Below are 12,745 nucleotides of genomic sequence, written 5' to 3' on the forward strand. Positions count from 1 at the left end.
TACAATATATAGCTGTATAGTGTGTAGTATACAATATATAGCTGTATAGTGTGTAGTATACAATATATAGCTGTATAGTGTGTAGTATACAATATGTAGCTGTATAGTATGTAATATACAATATATAGTGGTATAGTGTGTAATTAACTGTATGTAGTTACATAGTGTGTAATATACAATATATAGCTGTATAGTGTGTAATATACAATTTATGGCTGTATAGTGTGTAATATACTGTATGTAGTTGTATAGTGTGTAATTTACAATATATAGCTGTATAGTGTGTAATATATAAAATTTATAGCTGTATAGTGTGTAATATACAAGCTGGGCGGCACAATGTTATTTATACACTATATCTATTTAGCGTCAGTTGAGGGAAATGACACTACGTCGTACTGTTTTATAACATTTCTTATCTCTCCATTAGCAGTTAAGTCATTAGGATTTTGCTACTATAGGAATATGATTCATTAGGTGAGGTTAGAAGTTTGTTTGTCTTTACACAGAACAAAGGACAAAGTTCAGCAAAGTTGTGTTTGAAGTATACAGGGGTATAGTAGGCACATCTCTGTGTGTCTGTGCTCATTCACATATCCTATAAGACGATCATTGCACCAAATGTCATATGATGCACAGTGCTGGAATATATATATATCTATAATTAATATCATTCTGCTGCATACACAAGTGTCCTCCTGTTAGCGTGTTTACTGTTATTACATGCAACATAAAAGTTTGATTGGTCCCTAATGCTAGCACCAATGTGCAAAAACAATGAACAGGATTTGCAATTAAAAATGCAGAGATGCATTCAAGTAGTATGCTTAAAAAATAATTTTGCCATGCAGAATACCCAGGTTCGCATATTTCTGAGTATATTCCATGTATTCTAGCCTGTAGGTAAGATTTCTATAGGCGGCTGCACAGGACTGCGGTCAGCAAGAGGTCAATAGGCAGTCACACAGTACAAACAGGGCCTGTAGGGGGAATGACACAAGGCCTCATCCAGCTCTATGTACTGTGTCCACTGAAAAAAGATTGCATCAATTATTTACATTGCCACAGTGCTGAATCACTTTAGGGTTGGGGGGAATTGAGGGTGATTAAGCTTGTTAGTGCATGGAAAGGCATTCATTACCAATCTGTGCAATTCACAGCAAGCTCCTCTCCTGCTGATATGCATGCCCTAATAACTCATCACACATTGCTGAGGAAATCGAGCTCAGGAGAGGTCTTGCTGCTTGGAAGGATTGCTGGCAAAGCATGGATATGTCTAGGGAAATGACAAGATCTGGATGAAAATAATGCCCGGAGCTGGGCCAGCAAAATGCAGGCTGGAAGCTCGCCAACAGCACCACCTATCGATAACCACTGCCACATGGCTCTTTTACTTCTACTTCAAGCTGGATTCTTTGTACTGCTTTTTAGATACATTTGTCAATGTGGTGTTAATTAAAAAGAAAAAAGTTTTTGGTATATAGCTTGTATTTAAATGAAAATTGCAGCATTTTGAGGCCGACTCTAACAATGGATATGGGGAAGGTCCAATTTGGTCACCGCATAGGAGGAATGTTCTACTGAAGTTTAGGATCAGGGTTGTGCAGTCAGATGACTTTAAGTAGATATAATTAGACTGGGAGAATTGGATTGAAGTATTGACAATTCTGTCCTTTTTGATTTTGCTTAGAATTAGCATGGAGGGCTGGATGCTCTGCAGGGAATAATAAGATTTAACGACTTGGGCAATTGTGGTCCATGAACTGTATAATACTCTGCAGGCTGTGAAAATATTCAGAACAATAAAAAAAAAATACAATTTGCTTATTGTTTACAGGTTTTGGACCGGTTTGCTTATCGCTAAACCTGCTACTTTAATGGCAAAGCTTTCAAAAACTCTGGGGAGGCTTCCTGATCAGACAGCATAGTATGTGTTTAGTAAATGTTTTATTGACCTTCTCCTGGTTGTTGTTTCTGTGCCTTCTGCTTCCCACATGGAAGTCCTAGGGGCATTCATTGTTGAGGTTCCAAGCATTCCACCTTGGTATAGAGGCCATACCTATTTCTCGTAGCCATGGTAGGTGGGATTAGTGCGGGGAGCAGACAGATCCCCCTGTCATCAAGCAAGTGATTGCATGCATTTAGCTATGCCTAATTGAAAAGCTTGATGTTTTAGTTAATCATTTTTGTAACTGCTTTAAATGAGAACAGACATGGTTATTCAAATATTCCTATATATTCATAATAAGCTCTTATCAATTTTTCAAAACAAGTCCTCAACAGCCTCTGGAGCTGCAAGCACTGTGGTTTAATTCATCCTCAGAATTTACAACAGAAAGTTACACTAGGGGAAATGAGAAGGAGGATCACCAGAGCAAAAAGCTTTCTTAGCACAGTGGCATTCTTCTGTAAGGCAGCAGGAGCCATGGGCACACCAGAGGTTTATTTTCTGGTCCTCCTTTGGACCAGCACGACCCTGCATACTGTACATAAATACCTTTTGGTAAAGGTTCTGATGATAGATTAAGAAAATGACAGTAAAAGATATCCCTGCAAAAAAACAAAAAACAAAACATAAATATGTAAACAAATACTTATCCCACAGCATATACTACCGACGTGTGCTGTGCTAAATAGCTAAAGTTGAGCTAAAGTTGAATAACCTTCAGAATTCTCCACTTCCTCTGCCTCTTCCTCTGCACTCTGCATTTCCTAAAGCCTGTTATAATAGTCTAAAAATGCTCAAAAATGTCTTTTTCTGCAACTTTAAGATCAACTGGGGGGCATTATAAACTGTTTGTGTACATATTTCCCCAGAATGTGATTTCTTATCTTTTATCAGAAGTCAATAAACAGCTTGCAAAAATATATGTATTATAGTAAGATAGTTGGAGTCCTAGGACCATATTTTTTTATGTCTGCACTAAAGAATCTATTTGAAAATGTTTTCACCAAGATTCACCAAAATGACGTAAACATTTTACAAATTAGATTCAGTTACAAAACATATAAAACAACTTTTACATGACTTATACATTTTCCAATTTAATCCATTTTTGGTTAAAATTTCGGTGACTTTTGGTTGAAAAAATCATAAACAGATCACCTAAAACTGTTTAGGTGGTGTATGATGGGAATCCCCCCCCCCCCCATTATTAGTAAAGCTGCATACACACTTCCAATAATTATCTTTGGAAGCGAACAACCGATCGGCTGAAAAACATTCACAAAAAGGCGACCAACGCAGATGAATGAGGATTGTCAATGGAAATGAACAACCGTCACGGTGGATCTGATTGGCTGATGATCGTTTGCTATCTATCGTGTGTACGGTCGTTCAGTGATCGTGCATGTTTCTGCAATTCACTTTCTCCTTTACATGTCACTTCCTGTATCGTTCAATCGTATCTAGCGTGTGTACACTTGGTGGATTAGATATGAACGATCATATTGTTACAGCATGTACAGAATTGTGCACAATACGATCGTTCAAGTATAATCGTGCATAATCGTTGATCGGTCGTAATCGTTCGTTTTTTAGTGATAATTATAGGAAGTGTGTACCTTGCTTAAGTTTGACAAAGGCCTCTATTTGTAACTTCAGAGTAGAGAAAAATATACATAATAAAGTTAGCTAAAAATCTTGCAAAGTATAAAGGTCACCTGAAGGAAATACAAGGCCATTTTTGGCACCAGAACAGGACACTCTCTCCATCGACTCCAATTCATTTTGCTGAAACTATGTTAAAATGTTTCCTTTGGGAAAAGTCTCAGATTTGCCCAATATAAAGTATTTGCTGGTTTCAGGACCATGGACAGCGGTGTAAAATCCAGGGGCAGCGTTCTGTTCTTTGTGTGATTCTTTTATTGACAGATTCAATGACGCAGACCTCCCGGGGGATTTACAGATGAATCTGCTGGATTCCAGATCTTTTCTACAACAAGCTGTTGAAAGATGCAATTAATTACAAATAGCCCAGGCAAGTGTTAATCCACTGATTCTCTGCTTGGCTTCTCTGGAGATTTTTTTTAATAATCACCTCTATCCAAACATTATCCTTGGGAGTTAATGAAATGCTATGCTGTAATTATACGCAGATCATGACCAGACACGTGTCCAGAAAATGCACTCGGCTCAATTCAGACATCTGTGTAGCAGCTGCAGCTGTTGGACTGTTTTAGGGTATCAAAGAGCTCACTTGCCCGAAAATATGAACTATTTTTACACATAAATTGCCACTTTTCTGTTCACCCAATTTATTTATAAAGATAAGCTGGAAAGATAATTCTTCATCCCATTTTGTAGATGGTTACTGTATTTTAAGATGATGATTGCCAGATTTAACAAGTAGCAATCAGTGTGATGGTTACTTTCTATTTGGCCAGATAGAATTTCTGCTTAATAGTGGAAAAGACCATAGGCTTGATACAGCTGAGATTAGCAGTGATTTTTTCAAACACAATTAGCCATTTTTGGCACTTTGGCACAATCAATGATTGATACTGTAAAAAATGTACCCTTATTCAACACACCCCGCTGAGTGTTATATTATTAATATTATTAAACAGGATTTAAATAACACCACCTTATTTTGCAGTGCTGTGCATTAAATAGTGGTTTTAAATACTGTTTATTATTATTATTATTTATATTATTATTGTTAATAATAATATTAATAATAATAGCAAATCTTCTTGTCCATGTCAGATAAACAGAGGTCACAATCATTATGGAACTATTTTGGAAAAGCTTTTAAACCCACCAAATCTGTCTATATATTTATAACAATGAACAATGTCTTTAAAATGCATTAAGATGGTGTACATTATATTTCTGTGCAATCAAAGCACATGATCATATATTTCCATGATGAATATAGGCATACTGAAAACTCTTTACCGTACACAGAATTTTTCTTCTGGTGCATCTGTCAAGTACATCGTGGAAAATGTAGTCACCTGCTGGGAACTAAATTGCATTCTCTACTTCAAATGCATGTGGGTAGACTGAATAGCTAACAGTAATATAGCTTTCCTTTCTTAATAAAGTCCATGACCTAGCTTCCATGCTGATCATTTTATTACTGAGCCACTAATGGATGGCAAGGATCAGGAGTTTAGGTTTTATAGGCTGCATGTGCACTGGGTCATTGATGTGAACCAGAGGATAACCATGACTGCCTATCAACTACATTTAAAAGGTTTGAAGAAAACAATGACAGGTATTTCTCTTATAACAAGTTCCCTTTGAATTATAGTGTATATTAGGTCTGACCACACTACTTAAGACCTACTGTTGAGGCTAAGGGTGGGTGTAAATATAGCCAATGAGATTCGATGACAGTGGGTGTTAATGGTTGCTCCATAGCTGTTGGTAACCCTATTACATTATTTTATTTTGTCCAGATGAAGTCCTCTATGTGTATGTGAAGCTGGCATGTAGGAAGCACAATGGAATCTGGTCCAGGTTATTTGCAACTAATAACAAATGATTAGGATTCCAGGATTGCTGGATCACCCAGGTTCAGCCCTGATAGCCTATCTTCTCCAGTCTTAGAGAGCTTTAATAAATCATGCCCATGGTGTTCAAGATTAAGGTTTTGCCTGAGCTACATTTTGTATATTCTACTGCTGGAGTAACAATTAAAAAAAAAACTTCACTTCCAATCCAGAGGACAATCTTTTTACCAAACAGCGACATAAATAATTCAAGGCAGTTCTAATTCTTCCCTACTCTATTGAAACCTAACATTAGATCTCTGATCTACCATTTCATTTCACAATTTCACTTTGTCAGTTTGTCAATTGTAGTTGCCCTAGATTGTTTTGCATGCTTATTTTTCCTGAATATATTACTTTATTATCCAGGTGCCTGTATTTCAGCTTTCCTTCTCTTTCCATCTGTTGTGGGAACTACAAATCCTAGCAATCCCTGGTTATGCCTGCCTCAAACCCAACCACATGGTCCAGATGATAATGAATAATGCAAGAAAACTGCACAAGCCCTCTTAGAAGTGATGCTGCTGCCAGCCTGTAATACAATCTCTCTTAGATGCTGGCACGATGGCCTGTGTGAAATAAATTATTCAAAGTAGTCAAGTCCCAGCCCCTCGTTGTGGATGTATATTTGTCATTCTTTTATCACATCATTAATTTCCTTCACAAGGATATGACTCTGCAAAGAGAGCACGGAGCAGTAAGGGGGCAAAGCCAGCTGCCCCTTTCAATCTCGCCTCCATTCTAGAGCTCATTTACCTAGCAAATAGCAGGCAATGAAGTGATTATCAGAACCAGTATTCTGGAACATTATAAAGCTCATAAAGGACTTTTATTCTGCTCATACTATTCATTCACAAAGGTATTGATTGCAATGGGTGAACGTTTGATGAACTGAAATTCATGCAAATGTAGAGACTGCATAGGTAATTTAACTGAAATTGCAGTAGTTCTAGGAAACCCTGTTTGAAAATACAGGACTGCTGGCCACCACTATTCCTTGTGGTATTTGGTGCATAATGGATTTTGTTGGCTCCACCACTGGTTCTTTGAAAGGTGTATCCATCCTTCAAAGCAAACCTGGCTTATTGTATTCTCCATATCACCAGAGAATATTTTCAAATAGTGTCAGGAATTAAGCAAAAATGCCCAGTACTTTTAAGAATAGGAGTCCATAGCCCTATATAACAGTGGTCCCCAACCTTTTGGACGTCGCGGACCACTACATTTACGGAATCTGCCTGCCCATGCACAGGGAGCTGTGTGTCACTGACATCATGATGCCAGAACCCATCCACTCTCTGCGAATCCCACCGCCCTGAGCCTAAGATGTGTACTGGGGACATGGTCTGTGGCTCTGGCCAGTGCAACCCCCAAGCAGGGTCCCTTTCCTTACCCAGTTGGGGGGTGCACTGGCCAGAGCCGCAGACCACCACACTTTTCTCGCGGACCACTTGTGGTTCCACTAGTGATTCAGGGACCACAGTTGGGGGACTGCTGCTATATAAGATACCCAGTGCTGTCCTTCACTGTCAGTGGTTCCCCAACAATGGACTTCTCTTATTTTGTTTCTTTTGGTCTGGTAAATGGTGGAAATCTAAAAACTGGTGAATAGCAATATATTACATTCTTGGGTTAGGATACACTTTGCCCTTTATTTATAAAGCAGGGAAATTTTCCAAGTCCATGTGCTTCAATGGTAGTAATGGATTCTCCACCAGGGAATGCATGAGGGAATGTCAGATTCCCTGCTTTGTAAACGGAGCCCTTTTCATAACTGAACAGGCTCTCATTGCATATGTTGTAGTATTAATTGTACTTCTCATATATTGGAAACTTTTGGGGAAATATTAAAAATCCCTCAAAAGGGCTTTGCAACTGTAGTTTTTATTAGAGATAGAAATAATTAGATGTTTAGTAAGCAGTGTACCTGATTCATTTGCATTACTCTTTACTCCTGTGCAGTAGATAGTTGTGTCTGCCTTCTATCACTATGCAGGATGGCTACTCAATAAAGTAATAGTTTGTATGCTTTATTTTACTTCCTAGGAAAGGCTGAGCTCGATATCCTGATGACTTTCATACTTTAGATGCCCCTCGGTCCACTTCTTCCACCTCTTGCTGCATATTGCTCTAATTGAGCAATCAGATTAGTTTAATTACTTCACACTTCTACACAATGGTCACCATCTAATTGTTATTCCTCTGCTGGAATCAATTCAATTAAAGCTATTTTTGTGTTGGAAGCAGATCTGTTTGCAGATACTCTAGACTTATTTCAGCTTCGCTCTGGCAAAATGTATTGATGGAAGGAAAAGGGCTACTTGGGCAATAAAAAAAAGGCTGATCTAATCAAATTTAATTGTAGTTTACGTTTAATTAGGACACTTTCTTTCATTAAAGGAGCAGTAAACATTTAGCTAAAATGTTGCTTTATGTGCAATGGTGCTGCAGGTACAATTTGAGAATACAATCTCCCGGCTGTGCTTAAATTGGGCAATAATGTCTGTAGGCAACCTGCAGAAAATCTCCTGGCCAACCTCTTCTAGGAAAAATAATTCATTGGTAGGGTTAGTTTTACCTACTACAAAAAGTTGGGGTTAGTTTTCTAACCTAATTTTCTACTTCTTCTTAGTCATAAACATGTTCTGAGCATTCCTGTTCCAAGAACATAACTTGTGGCCATTTTATTGTGTCTTAAAGAAGACCTGTCAGTTAAAAAATATAGGGGGAGATGACAATGATAACTTTTTTTTTTACTTTTCATGGCTGTCATATCCATTCTTTCTTCACTGTTTGCATTGTTCACCTGGAACCAATGCAGCCAGTAATGTGCCGGGTCACTTGGTAGATAGATAGATTCTGTATTTCTATTTTGGAAGGTTTTGTTTGGTACTGTTAACATTAACAAATGTGTGAAATGTAAAATGTGCCATAAGTTTTCTAAGGGTAACAAGTCACATTTCTCCTTTTTGTGCATTTTGGTAACTGGGTTAGCTTCTATTGTCGAGCAAATTAGGCTTACAGGTGGCAGTACCTCTGGTCCATTGGAAAGAAAATAACCACCATACCACCTTCTGCTTTATTATTTTACTGAGCTCCTGAAATGTTAATAAAATGATGAGTGATCCTATGGATTCAGCTCACACTAACACACTGCATGGTGTGTTCTGGACATGCTATACTGCATTGCAATGCACTGCGCCATATAGAAATAAAAAAGAATATCAATTCAAAAGGATGGGAGACTGCTACTTCTGGAATCTAAAGGTGAAATCCTGAAATTCAAAAACTAGTTTTTGAAGGTAGTGTATTTTCCATTTGCATTAAAAAGAAAAACATCAACACATTGCAGAATTTACACAATGCATTGATGTTAATCCAGCCTTTGTCAGCCAGTTTGTGATATACATTATAAGCACCTAATCCAGATGTATTTGTGTATTGATTTGATTTTTTTATTTGTGGCCTTCTGGCCATATCTAAAATTTACATGTACATGATGGTGTTAACTGGTAATACAAATTATGTCTACAAATTCAGGTAATGAACCATATGTATCAGTCCCGAAAATTCACAACCAGTATAGGTGGATAAAGTGGTGGGTTGGGGACTTTGGAATAAGCATAGGGGAGGATAAGCATTCTCATTGGGTCTTCAGGAATCGGTAAACCTAAATTTAAATTCCATGCAGACATAACCTATTGCAGGTGTGTGTTAAACAATGAATCATCCATAATATTGGTGTTAAAGTTTTGGCAAGAGATGCAATTAAGCAATAAATAGCTTATGGGGTACTGAAAAGGCCTAAATAAACTTTTTAATATATCCGTCTTATGTCCATAGCTATTCACATAATTGTCCCCTCCACTATGAAGACATCACAGTGAAAGGAAGCCGACCTGCTGGAGCCCTTTTTGTTTGGTTTCCAAATCCATACTAAGCTGTCAGTAAAACACTCATAGATAAAAATTCACCTCGCGCAGCAAACTGTGTTTTTCCATGGTTGACGTATAACATCAACATAGATAGTCCTACTGCACTTCCACCTTCTGATGGGTTCACGTGCCCTCAGAGGGGGTGCGGCTTGTTTAAGATAAAGATGTGCATATATATTGATTTACCATTAATGATATGGTTTTTATTACCTATAGTAGTGATTACACCTGCAGACTGGCGCCAGCATTTATCTGGAATATATAGGTCTACTGTTAACACTGAGGGTTTTATTAACCAGTTAAAGGCCAGGGTTGTCCAAAAGTGATATATTCATTTTTGGTGGTGGTGGACACCAGTGTGTTGAATCGCCGGCTCCTTGCTTCTGTGCGAGAAAACTTCACCATTGCTGCCTCCTCTAGGACATTTTGAATTGTCACTCCAGCTGCCAGAATTAAAGAGATTAATTAGTATTTAAACTGAAGCTAAAAAATAAACACATTGGGTCTGATTTATTTAGGCTCTCCAAGACTGGGGAAGATAGACTATCATTGGCAATCCTCGATACAGCAAACCTGGAATGGATCTAGTCCAGAACTGAAAGCATTTGCCAAATAATAGGATATGATTTTAAGAAATCTGTTTCATGTTTGTTGGATCACCCAGGTTCTCATATGATAGATTATTTTCTCCAGTCTTGCAGAGCTTCAATAAATCAGGCCCATAATATAAATACATGACCATGTTGCCCTTCATTTGCAATGTATAGGCCCCTGAGCCGCTTTCTTGATTGGGTTCAATACATCCTACAGACTCAGGTGTGCGAGGAACACTTCTTAGAAACCCACTCTGACCACCTATTTTCAAGGCCAGTGAATACTTAGTAACAAAGTCAATGAAAACAACTTATTACACGTTGACCAATAAAGGAAGTTAAATACACGTACCATAGCCAGACACGACAATGTGTTTATTTGCATCCTCGGTCAAATAGTTGCTTGTTACATAATGGTTTTGTACACAGTGGAGTACTTAACCTGATTTGTATTGACTGAAATTGCTCTCAGTTGTGCATATTTAATTCAGAGAGGTAATCAAATTGATTTTAAGGTTGAGTTTTAGAGATCATACCAACACACAGATCCATATAACTTCTTCAACAACAGCTTGCTGCTCACATTGTTCATTCTAAAATTCAGAATGCTAGATTACAGGAGTACTTCCTAAAAATGAGATTCTGGCACAAGCTATATTTTACATCTATTTTTAGGACGGCTCGGAACATTTTAGTTCAACATTGCTGCTGGCAGGTACAATGATATGCTGTTTTTCTCCCAAGAGATATCTCAATGACAGTTAAATGAGATTTCCCCATTTTGCCTATATACCATGAACATTGTGAAACCCAATAGTGGTGCCAATCCCCACAGTGGTGGTAGTGATCATTAGGTTGGCCTTAAAAGGACTTTTTGATATGCCAATTGATTAGCAAATGGACCATATAATGAACAGATTGATTCAGTAATTAATTGATTGATTAGGCCGTCAGTTGATGGGGCAAGGCTGCAGCAGAACCTCTCCAAGGGCAGAACATTTCCAATATCAGAACCTCTCCAAGCATAGCCATAGTCTGGAAGGTGATTAGCAGCTGAGGTCCCAGAGCTGGCATCATGATTTAGAGAACGCCTTTGCATAGATTTTACTTACTATAGGAATATTTGTATTTGAGGCTTTTTTGTGTAGTTTATTTTATTTGCTGCTCCTTGTATCTGTTGTTTTATTTTGTGTGTTTTAACTTCACTTGTGTGTTTTCTCTATTACAATTTATAATGTTAGAAATAGAATGTAAAATAATAAGGCTAATAAGGGTTGGTTTCTGCGACAAAAGCAGGTCTGGGATGAATGGAAGGAGCTGTGGTTATCCTCAGTTGCTTTTTAAACCCTATTATTTCTGGCATCATGACGTCACTCTGGGGGAAGTTTCTCCCCTTTTAGTGACACACGACTCTCCGTGCATGCGTGGTTTAGATTCTGTGGATTGAGTGGTCTGTGAGGTCCCAATGGTTGGTGAACTCTGGTCTAGAATGATGGGCAGTCTTCAACCCAGAATTTTTTTTTTTCATGCCATGTGGGAAGAAGCTATAGGCAGGCGGTAGCCCTGTATTGTGACCCAACTTTTCAGTAACCACCCAAAAACTGTTTTGTGGTTACTGAAAAGTGCCGGGTGGTCCGCCCAGCTAAAAGACATGGAATCTGGATGATAAAACTAGCCAAACGTATTTAGGAATGTTTAGGTGAATGAGACCTGCATGGCAGAATATTTTCAGCTACAAATTAAGTCTCCCCTTCTATTTCACCTTATCTTATTTTACCTTTTATTTGCTTTGAGTTTAGTTTTAATAATAACATGGGTCCCAATATTGATTAAAAGGTAGCTTTGGAAGTTGTATACTTTTGTAAGGGGTCCAAGATTTCCATTTAAACTGGAAATCCTCTTTACATTCTACAAAACAACGTACACAAGCATTCATGGCTTTCAATGCTCAATGGCTTTTGTAGATATTTTACCATCGTGTTTTCCTGTCTGTGTGTTTCATCAGGCTGTGCTGACGGAGCACTATTGTGGGTCACATGGTTTCTTGTACACGCTAAGGACATTGCTATCTTATCACTCAAATGAAGAGCATGGAAGCTTCTTGTTTAGTCCTTGAATACACGAGATGCTTTGATTAATACCTATTACAGTAACTAACCTAATGCATCGACTTTTTCCATCGTTCTGAGGTTTCAGCTGGAAAGAAAACCTTGTAGTTTTTGTTTTATTTGTTTTTAGAACAATCCCAATGTATCCTAGCCACTGACTGATAATATACTGATAAATAATGGTATTTTATTATAAAGATATAATTGTATATTTTAATTATTGTAAAATTATTATTTAATTTTGCAATTAAATATAATGACTATTCTCTTATTATAGTACTATAATAAAGTATATAGTAGTATACCAATATAAAAATAATATATGGCATAGATTTGTCCATTTGCAGTCATTATATCATTATTAAAAAATAGCACACATTACACTTCCGTTGGCATTCATTTTGATGCCTTGACAATTATTGCATTGGAATTCATTTATGTCAAATATTTTATAAGTGCAGTTTTGATTTTTTTATATATACTATCTCCACACCATTTTTTTACTTTTAAACTTTTCTATCTTGAATAAATGTAGAACTAGCAAACATTTTTTTTTTCAACTGCCATTTTGTTGTTTTGACACATTATTTTATAATATATTTTACTATAT

At 37.4% G+C, this 12,745-nt stretch overlaps 1 protein-coding gene and 1 long non-coding RNA gene across 3 annotated transcripts in view; one reads left to right on the forward strand and one right to left on the reverse strand.

Annotated features, from left to right (window-relative positions):
* Positions 1–12,745, forward strand: part of ONECUT2 (one cut homeobox 2) — a 44,150-nt gene that overhangs the window by 13,052 nt on the left and 18,353 nt on the right. The window lies entirely within an intron of this gene.
* LOC140334257 (uncharacterized) overlaps positions 9,779–12,745 on the reverse strand; it is a 38,865-nt gene continuing 35,898 nt past the window's right edge. Inside the window, exon 2 of the long non-coding RNA XR_011921498.1 lies at positions 9,779–9,877. This is a non-coding gene — a long non-coding RNA (uncharacterized lncRNA). The remainder of the gene's footprint in view (positions 9,878–12,745) is intronic.

Source organism: Pyxicephalus adspersus, chromosome 6 (genome assembly GCF_032062135.1).
Source record: "Pyxicephalus adspersus chromosome 6, UCB_Pads_2.0, whole genome shotgun sequence".
Taxonomy (NCBI): domain Eukaryota; kingdom Metazoa; phylum Chordata; class Amphibia; order Anura; family Pyxicephalidae; genus Pyxicephalus; species Pyxicephalus adspersus.